The following is a 19,926-nucleotide window of genomic DNA, read 5'->3' as shown; positions in this document are numbered from 1 at the left end:
ACAGCCTGGAATCAAGTCAATAGCAGAATCACAGTCCCTATGCGGTGGAAGGGAACTGGACTTGGGCTCATCGAATACATCCTGAAAATCAGACAAAAACTCTGGAACTTCAGAAGAGGAGGAAGAGGAGATTGACATCACAGGAACGTCATTATGAACCCCCTGACAACCCCAACTAGTCACAGACATAGACTTCCAATCCAACACAGGATTATGTATCTGCAACCATGGAAAACCCAGCACAATAGCATCATGCAAATTATGCAACACCAGAAAACGACAATCTTCCTGATGGGCTGGCGCCATGCACATGGTCACCTGTATCCAAAACTGGGGTTTATTTTTAGCCAAAGGTGTAGCATCAATGCCCCTTAAAGGAATAGGGTTCTGCAAAGACTGCAATGGGAAACCACAACGCCTGGCAAATTCAAAGTCCATTAAGTTCAAAGCGGCGCCTGAATCCACAAACGCCATGACAGAAAATGACGACAATGAGCAGATCAAGGTCACAGATAACAGAAATTTAGGTTGTACAGTTCCGATGGTAACTGAACTAGCGATTCTCTTTGTACGCTTTGGGCAGACTGAAATGACATGAGAAGCATCGCCACAATAAAAACACAACCTATTCTGACATCTGAATCCTTGTTGTTCCGTTCTAGACAGAATCCTATCACACTGCATAGGCTCAGGCATCTGCTCTGAGGACAACGCCACAGCGCGCACAGTTCTGCGCTCCCGCAAGCGCCGATCAATCTGAATGGCCAGAGACATAGAATCACTCAGACCAACAGGCGTGGGAAACCCCACCATAACATCTTTAACAGATTCAGAAAGACCCTTTCTGAAAATTGCCGCCAAAGCATCCTCATTCCATTTAGTCAGCACAGCCCATTTTCTAAATTTCTGACAATACAATTCTGCCGCTTCTTGACCCCGAGACAGGGCCAACAAGGTCTTCTCCGCTTGATCCACAGAATTTGGTTCATCATATAATAATCCTAGAGCCTGAAAAAAGGCATCTACATTAAGCAAGGCCGGATTCCCAGATTCCAGGGAAAATGCCCAATCCTGAGGGTCGCCACGCAGCAGGGAGATGACAATTTTAACCTGCTGAATGGGATCACCAGAGGAATGAGGCTTCAGAGCAAAAAACAGTTTACAATTGTTATTAAAACTCAAAAATTTGGACCTATACCCAAAAAACAAATCAGGAGTAGGAATCCTAGGTTCTAAAAGCGGAGTCTGAACAATATAATCAGAAATACCCTGTACCTTAGCAGCAAGCTGGTCTATACGAGAAACTAATCCCTGAACATCCATGCTAGCACAAGACTCCTCAGTCACCCAGAGGAAAAGAGGGAAGAAAAGACAAAGCAGGCTACAGAAAAAAAAATGGCTCTTTCTTCCCTTCTTCTGAGATGCATTTAACTCATTGTTGGCCAGTTGTACTGTTATGATCCGGTGACCTTGGAGCCGCATGAGAGACTTTCTCAGGAGTAGGTGGTACCTGTACTGACCACAAACCCTAAACTAACACCGCAACTAGAAGTAGCCGTGGGATGTACCTAACACGTCCTAGACACCTCGACACAGCCGGAGGACTAAATACCCCTATAGATGGAAATGGGAATTCTATCTTGCCTCAGAGCAGAACCCCAAAGGATAGGCAGCCCCCCACAAATATTGACTGTGAGTATAAGAGGAAAAACACACGCAGGCAGAAAAACAGGATTTAGCAAAAGAGGCACTTCTAGCTAAATAGAAAAGGATAGGACAGAATTCTAAGCGGTCAGTATTAAAATCCTAAAAATATCCACAGCAGATAATACAAATATTCTACATCTAACTAAAGACATAGAAAGTATATCTGCATCTCCTGAGAATCCAGCATGACTGAAAAATCCAAACAAAGTCTAAGCTGGACAAAAACACAATGAATTGCACTGAATTGCAAAGCACACTGCATGTGTGCACAGAGACAAAAAACCAGACACTTATCTTAGCTGAATTGGCAGCAGGGCATGAGGAGCCAGAGAGAGATGCAATCCCTCCAAGTACAATGGACAACTGGCATGGACTCATGGATCCTGCACACCTAAATACCTAATAGAGCAGCAATCAGCAGAAACATCTGCCCGGATTACAACCCCAAGACAACTGCACTACCACCAACAACCACCGGAGGGAGCCCAAGAGCAGAATTCACAACACTATCTATCTATCTATCTATCTATCTATCTATCATCTATCTATCCATCTATCTATCTATCTATCATCTATCTATTAATCTATTATCTATCATCTATTATCTATCTATATCTATTTATCATCTATCTATTATCTATCTATTAATCTATTATCTATCATCTATTTATATATTATCTATCATCTATCTATTATCTATTTATCATTATCATCTATCTATTACCTATTTATCATCTATTATCTATTAATCTATTATCTATCTATCTATTGTCTATCTATCATCTATCTATTATCTATCTATTATCGATCTATCATCTATCTATTATCTATTTATTATCTATTATTTATTTATCATCCATCTATTATCTATGTATTACCTAATTATCTATTATCTATATTTCTACCTATCTATTATCTATCCATCCATGCATCTTAATTCTTTCTTTCCATCTCTCCATTTATCTCGCTTTCCATCTAGATATCTATCAGACATGAGGACTGAGCACAGATATGGCTGTCCGTCCGTCCGTCCGTCCGTCTTCCATTTAACAGTTGATATATGGGGTCAGCTGGTTGACTACTAAGCGCAGGAAAATAAAAGACTGTCAGATTTGAAGAAATTTGTGTCCATAAATAAAGGAGCACTACAGCGCCCCCTCCCTGAGCAGGCGGCACCTGCGCTGACCTTTGATCTCACTGAAGTGCTTTTTTTTGCAGACGACTCCGCGGCTGCTTCTAATATCATAAAGCTTTTATGGATTGTGCTGCTCTTGCACATTTTCAGCACTTTGAGGGGACATCGCGCTGCCGGTAATATCGATGTCATCTGATGCTTCCACTCTCTGTGTTCGAAGGCCAATTTGAGCGTTTTATGAGCTGCATAGTGAATAGGAATTGTCACATTTTCTAGATACAAAATAAGCAAAAGAGAGCAAAGTCGTACAAAGGTAGAATGCAAAGCAGGCGGCCTGGGGTGGGGTGCAAGATGGCGAAACGCAAGGGAGGATATTACTGATTAATAAAGTCAGAAAAAATGGAATGGAAGTTTTAGTGACCCGTCTCATTAGCAGTAATGCACTTTTTATGCTATTAATTGATAGAGTGATGGCGGCACAGTGTAAAACGCTCAGTACATGCGGCCGGAGACACAGAGAAAGCTTTACTGCCGAAATATTTACATAAGAGCAATTATTACAATGTAGTCCTGAGGTCACCAAGAAATGCAGAAACCGTCTAAGAGGGGGAAGTCAGAGATTACAGATACCATGTTACTTCTGCCACTAAAATCTATTTACAGCGAATGCTAATGGAAACCGTGGAATCGACGGAAGAAATATCTGTAACGTTAAAAGGTTTCAATCAACCAGCGGGAACACAAAGGCGGGTCCATAGAAATGTCCCCCAAATATTAATAGGCACCATACGGGAGAACCGACAGGCCCTCTATATACTACACTACACAGGAAATATCCTCTACAATGCCTTGAAAAAGTATTCATGCCACGTGAACTTTTCCACAATTTTCACATTACACCCACAAAATTAAATGTATTGTATTGGGATTTTACGTGATACCAACACAAAGTAGCAAGTATTTGTGAATTCTAAAGGAAATTATAGGTTTTCTGATTAGTTTAAAAAGAAATATCTGAAAATTATGATGTGCATTTGTATTCAACCCCCTGTAGTCTGGCACCCCTAAAAAAAATCCTGAGTGACCAATTATCTCCAGAAGTCACATAATTAATAAATTGAGTCCACCTGATTAATTTCTTAGTATACTAACTACAGCTGTTCTGTGAAGGCCTCAGAGGTTTGAGAACATTAAGGATCAAACAGCATCATGAAAACCAAGGAGCCCACCAGACAGGTCAGGGATAAAGTTGTGGAGGAGAATAAAGAAGGGTTAGGTTAAAAAAAATAGCTCAAGCTCAGAACATCTCATGGAGCACTGTTCAATCCATCATCCAAAAATAAAAGGGGTATGGCACAACTGCAAATTTACCAAGACATGGCCTTCCACCTAAACTAACATCCCAAGCAAGGAGAGCACTAGAGAAGCAACCAAGAGATCCATGGTTACTCTGGAGAAGCTGCAGCAATCCACAGCTCAGGTGGGAGAATCTGTCCACAAGGCAAATATTAGTCAAGTCCTCCACAAAGCTGGCCTTTATGGAAGAGTGGCAAGAAGAAAGCCATTTTTGAAATCAGGCAATAAGAAGTCCCATTTGCAGTTTTCAAAAAGCCATGTAGGGGACACAGCGAGTATGTGGAAGAAGGTGTTCTGGTCAGATGAGACCAAAGGAGAACATTTTGTGCTAAATTCAAATCACTATTTGTGGTGGAAAACTAACACAGCACATCGCCCTGAAAACACCATTCCCACCGTCACACATGGTGGTGGCAGCATGCTGTGGGAATACTTTTTTCAGCAGGGGCAGGAAAGCTGGTTAGAGTTGATGATTGGAGGTAAATACAGGGCAATCTTGAAGGAAAACTTGTTAGAACCTGCAAAAAACTTGAGACTGGGGCGTATGTTCACCTTCCAGCACGACAGTGACCCCGACATCCTACCAGAGCCACAATGGATGGTTTGGATCATGTACGTGAACGGCGCAGTTACAGTCCAGACCGAAATCCCATTGTTAGTCTGTGGCAAGATGTGAAAATTCCCGGTCACAGACATCTCCATCCAATCTCACTGAGTGAAAGCAAATGTGCAAAGAAGAAGGGGCAAAAATGTCTCCTCTAGATGTACAAAGCTGGAGAGACAGATCCCAAAAGACAGCAGCAGGAATTGCAGTGAAACGTGGTCCTAAAAGTATTGACTCCGGAAGGATGAATACAAATGCACCTCACCATTTTCAGATTAATATTTTTAAAATGTTTTGAACACCACAAACACTTGCTACTTTGTGTATATCACATAAAATCCCCCCCAAAATACATATGAGTTTGTAGGTGTAACGTGAAAAATGTGGAAAAGTTCATGGGGTATGAATACTTTTTCAAGGCACTGTATGTATTACAGCAGGCCTGAGATCTGACAGATCCTCTACATATTACACCGCCTTGTTTTGCGTCACTGATTCCATCTCCGGGGCTAATGTTCGCCGGCCGGCCGCACGCTTTTCCTTGTTCTACGTCTAATTTTTTTGTCGTTTGCGTTGCATCGTCTTGTAAAGTATTGGGGTTTTTCTCTATAGCTTAAAATGCTTTGCTTGACTTGATAAATTCTTCTTCGAGCAGGTTTATTCTGGTATTAATTATTTAGATGGCGCTCGGTCTTACATTATTGAAGAATTATTGTTTCATTATCTGCCTGAGAACAGGTTGCTATAATTCCATGTAATGAAGGATCGGTTTGCTCTCCATTATATTTCCAGCCGGCTGTAATAAGAAGCGTTTCACTCATGTAAACATGTTCTGCATTTGACAAGGTTTTACTTACGGATTAGATTTACCGATCGCTTTAATCTACTTTACGCTCAATGCCTGAGAATTGGCAAAAAAACAGGAGAACGAAGCAGATTAATGGAGGTCCGGGGCGCCGTAATAGAATTAAGAAAATGCATTCATTCGTCAGAAGAGGATAAAAGACAAGATACTTTGTCTGCCAAGATCCCCTTGTGTTGTTTTAAGAGCTTTTACAAAATGTAATCTCCAGTCATCACAAGTAGCTGAATTGATAGCAACCAAGACGAAGGATAAAACAGCAATGTTTTAATTATATCCATGCAGAATTATAGGACCCCGTAGGAATATTGAAAATGGGCTCCACAAGATGCACCCAGTTTTTCAGACTTTGATAAATTATAGAATTTCCAATTCTTGTTGCCACCACTAGGGGGAGCTCACTACAAGTGGATTTATAGAGCTGGCATGGTACTGCATTATGAGCTGTGCATATTTGTATGCACTGAGCTCCCCCTAGTGTTGAACAACAGGAATAATCCATTTAAAATGTTTGCCCCATAGGTTACAGTGACAAATGTTGGATATTTTAGGGATGATAATTGCATTTTTGTTACTTAAAAAGAAAAAAAAACTGTTATAAAGACTGACAGTAACACCAGCCCATTATACAAAGGCATAAAATGTATTCAGCAGGTCTTCTCTCCACCAGAATTGCTTCTTTTAGTGCAGACACAAACCCTGGTGTTGGTAAATAGGTGGCGTGTGAGCAGCCGCTGCTTGCAAACCGGAGGTTGCTCGGGTCATGACCGCTTGATTAGTAATACTTGTGCAGAAGATGGAAGATAGATACCGCTACTAACAGCAACGGACACAATCCATAGAAACATAATTCTACACTGGTTTGCGAGTTTCAACCTCAGATTGGCCTCTGTATCACAGCAGACAAAAGGGAAAAACATGCAACTAGAAAGAAAACTGAGAAAACCCACAAATGACGGGTCGGGCTGTCATGAGTGACAGTTCTTGTGTCCAACCACACATCAGAAAGAATCAAAGGATCACCAAGACTACTGCGTACACTGCTGCAAACCCAGCTCTGTCACATCTGCCCTTCATCATTGAGTTAACTCTGCAATACCAATGTGGAAATTTTACCATGGAATTGCATTACAAGCCCAGCTCTGCTACACGTTTCTCATTCCGGGGTTAACTCTGCTATATACGCTGTGGGAGCTATGCCATAGAGTTTTCTACCAAACCCAGCTCTGCTACAATATTCCTCATCACTGATTTATGTGCCAGATTTGCTTTAAAACTCTATTGCAAACCCAGCTCTGCTACAATTTAACTAATCACTGATTTCTGTGCCAGATTTGCTATAGAACTCTATTGCAAACCCAGCTCTGCTACAATATTCCTCATCACTGATTTCTGTGCCAGATTTGCTATAGAACTCTATTGCAAACCCAGCTCTGCTACACCTGTTTCTCATTGCTAAGTGAATTCCGCTATGGATCTCCTCTGTAATCCCAGCTTTGCTACATGCGTTTCTCATTGCTGAATGATCCCCACTATACTAATGTGCCAGCTATGGCACTGAACTCTATTGCACACCCAACTGTGTTACAATGTTCACTATTGTTGGGTACTGTGGCAGATCTTCCATAGAACTCCATTGCAAAGCCAGCTCTGCTACACCTGTTTCTCATTGCTGAGTAAACACCACTATACTGCTGTGAAAGCTATGCCATAAAACTCCATTGCAAACACAGCTCTGCTACACATTTCCTTCTTCGCTAGTTGTGGAGACACAGGGATTAGCAGATGTTCTAGTCCGCTGGCTCAAGACCGCATGGACGAGGGATCATCCCAATGAGATCCATTTGCTCTCTCTTGGAGATAAAGAACACCCATGGGAGGTCTGGAGAGGATAGAAGCCTGGCAGCGGCTCACTCTCCCCTCCCCATTGAAAACACATACAACACCCGAGCGCACATGTCCTAAAACATTAGGATGTCCCACTGATGCCGCATTATGACACGTCTCACCACAGCTTTATCTTCTTTTCCTTCAGTTCTGCTCTTAAGTAATCACTACGGCTTTCACGTGAAGTTTTCTGACCTGTAATAAATTCATGCAAATATTATCCAGAGGGCAGCAGCGGCTGAGATCCAGCGCCAGGTCTGATTAATAAACTGTAATTTACTATTTGAGAAGGTTCAGTAGGTGAATCGTATTTCAGGAAATAAACTGTAGCTGACTGAGCAGCGAAAACACCAAAGAGATCATCAGGAAGGAAGGGGATATCAGTCTTAAAGGAAACCTGTCAGGTCAGATAATGCTATCACCTAGCAGATATAGGGTTAAAATCTGCACATTAGGAAGGTACCCGAACACAGTACTGAAAGTGCAGCACCAGGGAGAAAATGAACCTTATTTCTCCCAGAAGCTGCCGGCTTTCAGTCATGTAGACGTGTCATCAGTCATTGCTCAGAGCACCGAGAGTGGCAGCTGTAAGCATGCCCCGGCACTGACTGACAGCTCGCAATGTATTGATGTACTGGTGAGGCGGCTGTCAGTCAGTACTGGGGCGTACTTAGAAATAAGGTTCATTTTCTCCCTAGTGCCGCACTTTCAGTACTGTGAGCGGTGACTGTAATTGCTCTGGACACTCCTTCATGACTAAAATCCGGCAGCTCCAGGGAGGAATAAAGTTTATTTTCTCATTATTGCCGCTCATTCTTCTCTCAATAGATTAATCAGGTTCCTCTTCTACTTTACTCTATTTCCCACCGTGAAGTTGTTCTGTGTCCAGACACTGAATCCAGCACCTCTTCCTCCCCTAGTCCAGCGGAGAGTTCCAGCACGATCCAAATCACCCAATAAGTTTCAGGTTGGAAAAATCCTTGTCTCCGCAATCATGGATCATTTCCTCCTTTGTTAAACGAGGTTCTGCAGTAAATTACGGGGCTTAATTTTCACTAAAGTGAAGGTTCTGCTTCAGTTGATTGACAGGGGGCAGCGTGTGCAATTATGTTTCAAGAATGGGTATAGATTGTAGCTTGTGCCTCCAGATATTTTTTTTTGGTGCAGCAAAAACAAATAGTCTATGCTTCCACAATCCAAGCGGCCGAGTCCTCTCCTCCTCTGCACACATAGTGGGGCAGCATGGTTACTTCATTGCACCGGGAAACACCATAGGCCTACAGGAAGCGGCTCCTACTGCAACATCCAGGCGCGCTGCAATAGTGACACCACTGATACTTTTTTCCCTAACTTTAAACATGTTTTGCCCCTAAGAACTGTGGCCCGTGAGCCCCCTGAAGACACACCACTGGGGGGCTCTCGTTGGCCTCACCTCCTCTGCCTCCTATTGGGAATGGAGAGACATGCAGAGAGAGAAAGCAAATGCTATGGTGCTGGAGGAAGAAGGTCCTGGCAGGGCAGTACCTTGTGTGGACCACTTCAAAATCTGCTAAAATCACTGTCACGACATTATAACACTATGCTCCAGTATACAGCAGACTATAATGCTTTACTAATAGCATTCTAGACTGCTGCCATGTAAAATACCGACAGCATGTGGCAGCGCACCCCTCACCCGAAACACGGCCCACTATTCCGTTCCTGCTGGATGGAGGTCGGCACCAGCTGCGGCCGATCCCAGCTCTGATCGCTGCGATTAACCATTTAGATATCTATATTTTTTTTTTAAACGCTCGGAAACCAAAAAATACGGGAGTGAAGGGGTCTCAAGTAGCGGCCCCAGAATGTGGCTATGAAAAGATGGTGGAACGTTTGGCATTACAAACCATAATCCGCCCCCTTTCCAAGGACATTTAGTGACATTACATAAGACTTTGGCCATGACAAAACTGGACTACAACACCCAGCAGTCAGGCACCATACTGCAGTGCAGCAAAGGAAAGCACGGTTTACGTTCAGAGGAAATTTAAAGGGGTTGTCAATCTTTAGGCTACGTGCACACGCTGCGGATTACTCTGCAGATTTTTCCAGACTGATTTTGGCAAATCCACAGGTAATCCGCACTGCGGATTTCCTGCGGAATTACAGCGGAATTACCGCGTTTGTTTTTCGGTTTTCGTGCGGATTTCACATGCGGTTTTACACCTGCGGATTCCTATTATGGAGCAGATGTAAACCGCTGCGGAATCCGCACAAAGAATTGACATGCTGCGGAATAAAAAATGCTACGTTTCCGCGCTTTTATTTTCAGCAGCCTGGGCACTGCGGATTTTGTTTTCCATAGGTTTATATGGTACAGTAAACGCATGGAAAACTGCTGCGAATCTGCATCGGCCAATCCGCTGCGGATCCGCAGCAAAATCCGCAGTGTGTGCACATACCCTTAGGACACCTTACAAAATCATTTAAAAATCACTTTTCCAATTTTATTTTATTACTAATATTGCTTCTGTATTGCCACCCCTTTAATTGCAGCTTTAAGTGTGAACTGAAAAGCAAAGCAAATGACTTACTGACAATGATTCTGTATTGTGCGCACATTTACTGACTTTTCTTCTGTATTACCAGGGCTCCGACCTTCACAATTAACTCTATCGCTTTGAGCTCCTGCAAATTTCCTAATCAAATCTTCTTGTACCAGTTTTCAGAAATGTCACTGATTTTTCTGCCTTGAAGCCAGATATTTCCCGCAGAACTTTTGATTTTTGTTCTTTATTGTACTATTTGCTATAAAGGATTTTTAAAAATGTATATCTTGGAAACCGTGACAGCTTCAGCTTATGATCTTAACTCAATTCTGGATGAATAATTAGCGGAATCCATCTGGCGGAATATTCATCGTCTTGGAAGAGTCTAATCAAGGGTATCAGGCGGTAAAGGAGCAGGGGGACATCTAGTGGTGGCTGCTGGGAACAGCATGCAGGGGATACAATGTATCAAGTCTCATCCTCATTGGGACCAATATACTGAATATTGTGGAATTGCTCCAATGTTTAGTATAATAATAGAATAATATCGAGATAATAATTTCACTGGTCATAGACTGCAAATGTAATCAAACCAAAGATGTCCATACAATCTTGTGTAGAAGCCGTATGCAAATCAGGCTGGAAGTGCACAGGGGGTGTGTCAATGCACTTGCACTGCTTCTTCCAGGTGATTTCACACGCCCCAGTGCACTTTATATATGGAATCTACACTACATTTGTCATGATCTCTCCTACCCTACCATACCACGTACGTAAAAACACGCTTTCACAGGTATCATTTCAGTTATTCATTGATCAGGACTAGAGATATGTGACATAAAACGGAAACAGTTCAATTGTCTGTAAATTATTTAACACACTTAGTATCTCTTCTAAAAATGGCTGATAACAGAGAATGATAGCTATCAACTGAAAGGCGAATGGAGAGAGTGCAAACTGCAGGCGTATTGACCTTGTGGTAAAGGGGTCATTAGAATATGATAATTAGACATTTGGACTTACCCTTGGTCTTACCTCCCAAACCTACCCCGATCCTGCAGGACAGTCCGGAATTTGGGGAGTTGTCCCGCTGTCTCGTGGGTCGGGGGTTTGTCTTGACCTCAATGCTATCTGTGTTCCAATGGCTCAAGTACAGGTAAATATAATATAGTGGGGAATCATCATTACGTCTTGGTCGAGAGTAGAGACCCCAAAAGAGCTTCAGGTCATGAGACAGCAGAGACCAAGTCAGTAGCAGAGTAGCTGGGATGTGATCGGACATAAAGGCAAGTGGGATAATTATGGGGGGCTCACTGTGGGAATTGCATACGGTATATGGGGGGGCATTATGGATGAGCCATACTGTATGGGGGGCATCATACTGTCTTGGGCTGCACCGTGTGGGTTTCATACTGTGGGGACATCATACTGTGTAAGGCCTCTTTCACATTTCCGTCGGTACGGGGCCGTCGCAAACCGTCGGCCCGACGTACCGACGGACGTGCACAACGTGGGCAGCGGATGCAGTTTTCAGACTCATCCGCTGCCCATTATGAGTTCCGGGGAGGAGGGGGCAGAGTTTCGGCCGCGCATGTGCGGTCGAAAATGGCGGACGCATCGCACAAAAAAAAGTTACATTGAACTTTTTTTGTGACGACGGTCCGCCAATTACCGATGCATCCAGTGCCACGACGTATGGAACGAGTGTCCATACGTCGGTAAAATAAGTCTATGTGCAAAAAACGCATCCTGCGGGCAACTTTGCAGGATGCATTTTTTGCACAGAACGACACATTGCAACGTCTTTATAAAGACGGAAGTATGAAAGTAGCCTAAGTGGCACTGAGAATGGAAGCATACTGCACATGGGGCACAGTAGGGGACATCATAATGTGTGGTGGGCACTGTGGGTTCATTTTACTAATCAGGGGGCACTGGTGGGCATTATACTATGTACTGTGTGGGGGTGCATTATGTGGAAATCTTACTGTGGGGGCATCATATGTTGGGGTACACTGTGGGAAGAACTATACTGTACGTAGGTCTAAGAAGGAGGCATTATGTGTAGTGGGCAATGTGGGTGCATTATATTATGTAGGGGCACTGCAGGGGGCATCATACTGTGTACTTCTGGGGGGGAGCACAGTGTGGACATCATACTGTGTGTAGGGGTCTGTGGGGGCATTAAATTATATGCAGGGGGCATCATACTGTGTACTTCTGGGGGATGCACAGTGTGGACATCATACTGTGTGTAGGGCTCTGGGGGCATGATATTATGTAGGAGGCACTGCGGAGGGCAGACTACTATGTACTTCAGGGGGGAGCACAGTGTGGACATCATACTGTGTGTGGGGCTCTGTGGGGGGACATATTATGTAGGGGGCACTGTAGAGAGCAGAATACTATGTACTTCTGGGGGGAACACAGTGTGGACATCATACTGTGTGTGGGGCTCTGTGGGGGGCATTATATTATGTAGGGGGCACTGCAGGGAGCATCATACTGTGTACTTCTGGGGTGTGCACTATCTGGGCATCATACCTTGTGGGGGTCTCTGTGTGGGTCAGTATATTATGTAGGGGGCACTGTGGGGACCATGACCGGGGCAGCTTACTATGTGGGAAAACTAATTAAGGCTGGTTTCACATTTGCGTTTTTTGCCGCTGCGTTTTTCCGCAAAAAAACGCAAGCTTTTTTTCCCTATGTTTAACATTAAAAACGCATGCGGTTTTTTTGCATGCGTTTTGCCGCGTTTGACAACGCATGCGTTTTTTTCCATGCTTGTGGAGCGCCCCCACACCGCCGCAGGGCCGAGGGGCACCCGGAGCCGGGCTTCTAGGTCTCAGTCTTAAGTTTGTCACGGTGGCTAGACCCGGTCCGTGGCCCTGTCCGTCAGTGGGGGACGTCCGGTGAAATAAGTAGTGTTGTAACGGTGCAGTTGTGGGGTGCAGGTCGCGGTAAATAACGAGGACACCAGGTTGCAGTCTCTCCACCTCTTCACCGGAGATCTCCGAGTCCTCAGTCCAGAGCACGGCCCACCAGGCTGCGCAAGTCCGGCCGGTCCAATGGCACCTCCAGAGTCCCCTTCACAGGCGGAAATCGGCGCCCTCCCTCTCAGCGCTATGCGTTGCAGTCCTCCCCCGCTGTGCCCACGGAAAGTACCCCACAACTGCTGTGTCTGTTTCCTAAGTTCCCTCACAACTCGATTAAATGATGTTCTTCTAATCGTCCGTCCCTCCCTGATGTTACGGCTAGAACGGCACCCGCCTGTCGGGTAGGCCTGGAGTTCCCCCGGGACCCCAGAGACGCCCCTCTCCCGCAACCGCCCCCCAAGACTCCACAGGTGATACGTGTTAGACAGCCCGCCCGAGACCGACTGCCCTGCCGCTGTTTAGAGCACTGCTTGAAGCTGAATGTTATAATACTCCCTCGGCGTTCCGGCCACCGGTAGTGCGCCTCAGTAGGGTGTTGCCTCGGTCCTACAGCACGACCCCCGCTGGAATTCTCCTATCGCTTGATCTCGTTTCTCACTCAGCACAATCTATCTCGCCTCTAGTCCTTTCTTGGGTCCCGCCGCTTCCCGGAGCTGGCGCGAACCCGTTACATTCCTTCCAATGCCAAGCCTCTGTCAGGATCCCACCCCCGACAGAGACCCCACCGCCTCCTCCCCCACAACACCCCCTGCCACTGAGTGTTGCTTCGTCCAATCCAGTCAGCTTTCTGATCTAACTTCCTGCCTGACCCCCAGTTTACCCACTATGGTGGGGAGTGGCCTAATGAATAGAACCCTTAGCTCCCCCCGGAGGTCCGGCTGTGAAATGTATTGGTGTCTGTGATACCTGATCAGATGAACTCCTTCAGTGCCATCGGACGCACCATGGCCCCCCATAGTGGCGGAGCCACAGTACTGCAACGACCAGGACTCTGGGGCGCTGCATTCCCCCCTGGTTAAACACAGTACTCCGGGACTGGGAAGAAAACAACAATACAAGTTAGCAAAAAGACATACAATTTTTTTGTTGAGTGTAATAACAATAAGCATATTTGAACAGGCTTCCCTTTATGGGAGGTAAGGACACTTGAACGTTACAAACATGGTAAAATATCATAGCAACATGATACAATTAACTTTTCTTACCCAACCGGGTATTCTACTAAGTGCAAACATTATTGAACAATAATTTAACTTTGCCTTTAAGGATATACACTCTTAGTCCATTAAAGACCTTCCTATAATCACATTATAAGGTATTTCAACTTTTTCATTCTCCTTCTTTAAATCTGCAGGACCGCCTGTCCTATCGGCACCAGACCTACTGCCTCTCCTTTCAGTTACAGGACCGCCCCGTTCAGCCAGGGCCTACTGCCTTTTCAACTACTATACACAGTATAGAACATAACTTTTCTTTCAGTTCGAGAACACTGAGCCGGCTCTACTTGGCTCCTATAAGGACTCACCCACTAACCCTTACAGGTTCACTTTCTGTCCTTAGTAACACATTACTAACTTTCGATAGGGAACGCAGGGTTTACCTTCTATCCCCCCCCCCTTTTCTTATCAACATTATCAACTATCTTCTTTTCACAACATTAACCTTTCTCATTTCTTCCTTCTACTTTTTCTTTCAGAGAACATTATCAATATTTCTTCACATTTAACCAGTTAAACACATATAACTTTTCTCATGTAAACATTATCATCATTTTCTTCCATTGACATTATTGCTACCGATCTTAAAGCAATATCACCATTTACGTGCATCAAATGAACATCCCCTTTAAGAGAGGACCAAGTCTCTGTGAGGTAGCACATCTTCTCAAGCTACCAGTCCTTACTCATCAAAGGTTCCAGTGCGGTATCTTCGCAAAGAGTCTTTTGTCTAAGTAAAACCAGTAGGGAGCGCCTTTAATAAGGTGCAAACTATGTACAACGAAGTTCTGATCATGCACTGTTCATGATTTCTCAGTTTTTAAAACTTGTGCAAAAACTCTTGGAAAAGAGGCAAACAAAACAATAGGGATCCATAAAAGGGGTTAACCCTGAGCGGGTTGTAGCAGAAAAGAGTTAACTATTTACAGTTAAGAGAAACAGTAAAACCTTACTGTGGTGAAGCGGAAGGTGGTCTCCTATCCGGTCTCACCAGGCCAACAGACCGCTCGGGTGAGCCAGGGCGCCGTTCCGGTCCCAGCAGTGATAAAATCCCTCGCCGGGAGGTCCTCCTTACTGGCAGGCGCACACGTCCCTCCGGGGCATGGCGAGGCTGGGCTTCTCGTGGTTCCGCGGGGCCGGGTTCTGCTGCGTTCCCCACTGGATCATCCCCTTCTGGTGTTCCGGCAGCGGCCTGGAGGGCAATGCATCGCTGCACGCCTCGCGCCATCCAGCCAGCCTCTCCCGTAGCCCTCCTCCATCGGGTGTAGGTGACGGCATCACCTGGCTCCAGATCGCGAGCGATCCTCCCGCTGCAAGGCTCCACCTCCTCCCGGTCTACGCGGACTTGTATCGGCTCCCCGATCTCCTGGATCACTCCCCTTCCATACTGAGGATTAAAGGCCACCACAACACCCCAGTGCGATGGCGGAATCTCCGGAGCACTTACCAAGTTAACCTGCTCTGCAGGCTGGGGCCGGCTCCGCCAGGCTGCCATCAGACGCCGTAAATGTTCGGCGTCCGGCATGATCTTCAGGCCCGGCGTTTGTAGCGTGCCTTCAGCCGCGGTCAGGTGGGAAGCAACAGGAGACAATCTGATCTCTGTGGGCTGGCCTAGCCGGGTAAATACGCGGGCATCGGCCTTCAGCCGGCGGGCTAGCTGTCGGGCCTCGGCTGCAGCCACACATTCTTCAGACAGTGGCAGAGGGGGTCGGCCCATCGGTGGCCCTGTGAGGGTCAGATCCCGCAGCGTTGGCGTTTCTGGGGCTATCTCAGGCTGTGCCGCCTCAGGCCGGGCCGGGTCAGCCCCGCGTGGTGCTCGTGGTGCCGCCATCTTTTCCTCCTTTTTCGCGTCTTCTTCCCGCGGCCTCTTCCGTGGGCGGCCCCGTCCCCATGGTCTCCACCCTCCGACCAGGATCAGGAGGCGGACCTCGGCTGTTGACGGGCACGTCCTCAGGACACAGAAATATTTAGACTGGGCGGCCATTACTGTTCGCGCTCTCCAGCTTGCCTACGCCCCCTCCACGCCCCTCTTCTCTCCCTGCGCTCTCCTCAGCGCTGCAATGGCGGCGGATTTTGGCGGCAAGTGGCGCAGCACAGTCCTTGCAATTACATACAGTCCAAGCACAGTAAATCACAGTTCCTAGGCACACATGACCTGATTCCTCAGGCTTAAGTAGATCCTGTTCGTGACGCCAAGTTGGAGCGCCCCCACACCGCCGCAGGGCCGAGGGGCACCCGGAGCCGGGCTTCTAGGTCTCAGTCTTAAGTTTGTCACGGTGGCTAGACCCGGTCCGTGGCTCTGTCCGTCAGTGGGGGACGTCCGGTGAAATAAGTAGTGTTGTAACGGTGCAGTTGTGGGGTGCAGGTCGCGGTAAATAACGAGGACACCAGGTTGCAGTCTCTCCACCTCTTCACCGGAGATCTCCGAGTCCTCAGTCCAGAGCACGGCCCACCAGGCTGCGCAAGTCCGGCCGGTCCAATGGCACTTTCAGAGTCCCCTTCACAGGCGGAAATCGGCGCCCTCCCTCTCAGCGCTATGCGTTGCAGTCCTCCCCCGCTGTGCCCACGGAAAGTACCCCACAACTGCTGTGTCTGTTTCCTAAGTTCCCTCACAACTCGATTAAATGATGTTCTTCTAATCGTCCGTCCCTCCCTGATGTTACGGCTAGAACGGCACCCGCCTGTCGGGTAGGCCTGGAGTTCCCCCGGGACCCCAGAGACGCCCCTCTCCCGCAACCGCCCCCCAAGACTCCACAGGTGATACGTGTTAGACAGCCCGCCCGAGACCGACTGCCCTGCCGCTGTTTAGAGCACTGCTTGAAGCTGAATGTTATAATACTCCCTCGGCGTTCCGGCCACCGGTAGTGCGCCTCAGTAGGGTGTTGCCTCGGTCCTACAGCACGACCCCCGCTGGAATTCTCCTATCGCTTGATCTCGTTTCTCACTCAGCACAATCTATCTCGCCTCTTGTCCTTTCTTGGGTCCCGCCGCTTCCCGGAGCTGGCGCGAACCCATTACGTTCCTTCCAATGCCAAGCCTCTGTCAGGATCCCACCCCCGACAGAGACCCCACCGCCTCCTCCCCCACAACACCCCCTGCCACTGAGTGTTGCTTCGTCCAATCCAGTCAGCTTTCTGATCTAACTTCCTGCCTGACCCCCAGTTTACCCACTATGGTGGGGAGTGGCCTAATGAATAGAACCCTTAGCTCCCCCCGGAGGCCCGGCTGTGAAATGTATTGGTGTCTGTGATACCTGATCAGATGAACTCCTTCAGTGCCATCGGACGCACCATGGCCCCCCATAGTGGCGGAGCCACAGTACTGCAACGACCAGGACTCTGGGGCGCTGCACTTGCGTTTGGTTGCAGAAATGCAACATGTAGTAATTTCTAGAGGCGTTTCTTTGCCGCAAAAAAACGCATGCGTTTTTTTGCGGCAAAAAAACGTATTGCTGTCTATGTAAACGCATGCGTTTTTAAGCACATGTGTTTGTTTGCGTTAAAAACGCATGCGTTTTTATAGAAAAAAACAAGAATACACACTTATAAGCCACCCTCCACCATCAAGGTGATAAACGGATCCAAACCCTAACCCTACCCCTACCCCTAGGTATCCTAACCCTAACCCTACCCCTAACCCTACCCCTAGGGATCCTAACCCTAACCCTACCCCTACCCCTAACCCTACCCCTAGGGATCCTAACCCTACCCCTAACCCTAGCTATTTCTATTTATAGTGGGTTTTCTTGTTGATTTTGATGATTGGCAGCTGTCACACACTTCTCAGCATGCGTTTCAAAAACGCAAACGCAGGAAAAAACGCATGTAAACGCAGCAAAATGCCGCATTTTTTTTCTGCATGCAAAAACGCATGCGTCTAAAAAACGCAGCGTTTGCACGCGTTTACATGCGTTTTTTCACCACATGCGTTTGCGTTAAAAATGCTGCGTTTTTAAACGCAAATGTGAAACTAGCCTAACTAAACACAATGTTCCACATATAAAGTTAGTGAAGTAACTTAGTGTGCAGTTTGTGCCCCCTTTCTTATCTTTTGATGTTGGGTGATATGCCCGCATCTTCCACGACCAATAAAAGCACTTGGCCTTATGGCTTCTGATGTCATAAGACTCATCTAAATAATAACATTATATTACCCAACAACAGAACATTATCTCAGATATCATCTCTGTGGGGAGAAAAATAGACTGGTGACCTGACCGCGGGGAATATTGGGAGATGTTAAGAGAAGGAAACAACCAAAGGACGAACGATCTGAACGGGGGTTACAGAAAAAACTGTGACAGAAGATTACACCCGCTAAAAGGGATTCTTAGCGTACTCAGACCTAATGGAGGCCATCATCTGCTGTAAATCATCACATGTACAGTAAGAGGGACTGAATAAAATGGAAGCATCAATTTAAAAAGCCATTATAATTATTTTCCATACACCAAGAGCAAGATAATGCTGCGCCTGTTATGTCCCTCCATGATGGCTTATCTAAAATACACAAAGCTGGCATGTCAATTGTTTGGCCCTTAATACTTCTAAACTGTGTGCAGTAAGTTAAGGAGAGGACTAGGCTGTCCTGTACTGATACTGAGTTACCTCCTGTATTATACCCCAGAGCTGCACTCACTATTCTGCTGGTGCAGTTACTGTGTACATACATTACATTACTGATCCGGAGTTACATCCTGTATTATACCCCAGAGCTGCACTCACTATTCTGCTGGTGCAGTTACTGTGTACATACATTACATTACTGATCCGGAGTTACATCCTGTATTATACTCCAGAGCTGCACTCACTATTCCGCTGGTGCAGTCACTGTGTACATACATTACATTACTGATCCTGAGTTACATCCTGTATTATACTCCAGAGCTGCACTCACTATTCTGCTGGTGCAGTTACTGTGTACATACATTACATTACTGATCCTGAGTTACATCCTGTATTATACCCTAGAGCTGCACTCACTGTTCTGCTGGTGCAGTCACTGTGTACATACATTACATTACTGATCCTGAGTTACATCCTGTATTATACTCCAGAGCTGCACTCACTATTCTGCTGGTGTAGTACTCATTCAATACTGATGCTGAGGTAAAGGCTGAATTATTCTCCAGAGCTGCATTCATAATGTGTGCATTTTCGTGGGTATTACTGAATACAGTGACAGACCGCTCGGCCGTAGGGGTCCGTTACTTCTCCCTACGTCGGATGACTGTACAGAGTCTGTTGTAGAAAAGAAACTTCCCAATGAGCAAAAATGTAGAACAGCGCGAGGCGTCACCGGTGTCATTAATTACTGCTCTATTGTGCAGAACAAGCAGCTTTAGTTGTATCTTCAGAATTGTAGAAATTTTTCCTTCTATGTTTCTTTTTTACCAAATTATGTTAATCATTTTGTGTTTCACTAATGATTCAGAGTCGGAATTAGCAGCAGATAGAACTGATCAGTGACGGACGCAGGGAGAACATATATATATCGCCGGTTACTGCTGTCCGATGACGGCAGGGTGACAGCACCGAGGACGCCGCTGATGGTGGGGCTGACAGCTTGTGTCTCGGCATCGCCAGCTCTAAGCTGCAATGACAGGAAGCTGCCGGCACCGGGCTCCCTGATGGAAGCTCACCAAAAAAAAGGAAAAAAAGGAATCCGGCGCACAGTCAGCACCGTCCAACCTGT

The 19,926-nt window shown here is 46.2% G+C and overlaps 1 long non-coding RNA gene across 4 annotated transcripts in view; it reads right to left on the bottom strand.

Moving 5' to 3' along the window:
• The window catches only part of LOC143806536 (uncharacterized), a 273,894-nt gene that overhangs the window by 58,455 nt on the left and 195,513 nt on the right, over positions 1 to 19,926 (bottom strand). Inside the window, exon 3 of one of the 4 annotated variants that reach the window (XR_013221497.1) lies at positions 7,674 to 7,746. The exons of the other annotated variants lie outside the window; for them this stretch is intronic. This is a non-coding gene — a long non-coding RNA (uncharacterized LOC143806536). The remainder of the gene's footprint in view (positions 1 to 7,673; positions 7,747 to 19,926) is intronic. 4 annotated transcript variants of the gene reach the window in all.

Source organism: Ranitomeya variabilis, chromosome 2 (assembly GCF_051348905.1).
Source record: "Ranitomeya variabilis isolate aRanVar5 chromosome 2, aRanVar5.hap1, whole genome shotgun sequence".
Lineage (NCBI taxonomy): Eukaryota > Metazoa > Chordata > Amphibia > Anura > Dendrobatidae > Ranitomeya > Ranitomeya variabilis.
The sequence above is the reverse complement of the archived record's forward strand: the minus strand, read 5'-3'. Positions and strand labels throughout refer to the sequence as shown.